This window comes from Rhinopithecus bieti, unplaced genomic scaffold, assembly GCF_001698545.2.
Source record: "Rhinopithecus bieti isolate Rb0 unplaced genomic scaffold, ASM169854v2 scaffold_7212, whole genome shotgun sequence".
Classification (NCBI taxonomy): domain Eukaryota; kingdom Metazoa; phylum Chordata; class Mammalia; order Primates; family Cercopithecidae; genus Rhinopithecus; species Rhinopithecus bieti.
The window spans coordinates 3,426,321-3,427,833 of record NW_016806198.1 but is presented as its reverse complement, the minus strand read 5'-3'; the positions used below and the strand labels follow the sequence as shown (position 1 = coordinate 3,427,833).

General features: G+C 55.7%; 1 protein-coding gene across 3 annotated transcripts in view; it reads left to right on the top strand.

The window, feature by feature from the left end:
• Nucleotides 1-852: 852 nt before the first annotated feature.
• CLOCK (clock circadian regulator) overlaps nucleotides 853-1,513 on the top strand; it is a 123,840-nt gene continuing 123,179 nt past the window's right edge. For all 3 annotated transcript variants that reach the window (XM_017875110.1, XM_017875114.1, XM_017875113.1), the window contains exon 1: nucleotides 853-1,362. The gene's annotated coding sequence lies outside the window, so the exon portion shown is untranslated. The remainder of the gene's footprint in view (nucleotides 1,363-1,513) is intronic.

The window sequence follows — 1,513 nt, the reverse complement described above, 5'->3', positions numbered from 1 at the left end:
AAAGGAAATTATCAGAATAGGGAATGAATGCTGAACAGGCAAAAATGTCAACCAAAATATCTTCTGCTATATGATGGGGTCAATTAACAAATCATGTTTTCCCACTCCTGAAAGAAAAATCCTTAGGTGAAGGATCAAGTATCTGAATAAGTGCTTCAGTTTGATGTTCTTTTGCCCGGAGCATACAGCAAGAACTGAAAATGTTTACTGAGGTGAATGTTACTTTAAAGGGAGGATTTTATAGCCAAAAAGTAAAATGTATTTTTTGAAACAAGAAGATGGCTTTTTATTTCAAATCCAAAGGATATTCATTAAAACATAGGAATTACTAGGAATTAAGATTGTAAAGATCTCTTCTCCAGTAGAAGCACTGAAATGTGCTTTCCCCTGTGGACCAAGAGTGCCTTAACGCATCAAGGGAAGTCATTTCCCCAAGATACGTAGTAGTTACACGTTGTTGCAACGAGGAAATCCATGCAAATTAGGGTCCTGGTTTATTTCTGATGCTTCATTCCCCATCTTCCATCATACTGTCACTTGGTTTTTATAAAAGGCCGGGGGAAAAAATCTCCAAATGAGCAAATAAATCCCGACGTCCTTTCGCTTCCCTCCTCCGGCCCAGGGCGCATGCCCTGTCTCCCCAGACCCACCCACCAATAAGAAGCAACCCAAGCCTCGCTCCTCCAGATGGAAGAGGATGTCACTGGCGGTCCAGGCGCCTCTTCAACTCTTCTCTCCCAGCACCAGAAGAAACGCGAGTGATGCCACTGGGGGAAAAAGTCTCCTGCCAACACCCGAAAAATCTAACCTGGCGTCTGCAGTGTTTTGGTTTGGAAGGGAGAGCGGGTTCCCTTTCTGGCCTCCGGATCCCTCATCCGGCAGGAAGCTCTTCCTCCTCCTCCTCCTCGCCCCCGGCATACGGGGGGAAAGCCAAAGAGCCTCCAGGACCTAAGGCTAGCGCTCCGCCGGCCGGCCGCGCCCTCCACCCGACCAGGCCCCGCCTCCCCGGCTTTCTAGTAACCGGCGCCCTTCCCGGCCGGGGCAGGGAACTGGGCGCCTGCAGAGCCAGGTTTCGGCCCAAGGGAGCGGGAGTCTTGTCGGGCGTCCGGGATCCCTGGCGCGGCTCCGTGCTGCCTAACTGGGCAAGTCGCATGCGCACCGAGCCGCGCCGGGGAAAGGGAGAGTGAGGGGAGGGGCGAGCGCAGAGCCTCCGCCGGCCGTCGGAGCCCGCGGGGTGGCTGACGACGCATGCGCCGGGAGGGGGCGCAATCACTGACTCGGCTTGCGGCTGCCGTTTTAAAAAAGGAAACCCCGGAGAGCGAGAGCGCGAAGGAAATCTGGCCGCCGCCGTGAGCGCTCCCGGTGAGTGGCGCCCGCCCGGTGGGCCCAGGGCCTGCCGTCCGCCGGTTGGCTTCGTCGGCGGCGCATGCGCGCTCCCGGTCGGTGGAGGAGGGGAAGGGAGGGGGAGGAGGAGCTGGCCACAGTAGCGGCGAATTTTTGGGGGGGTGGGTGG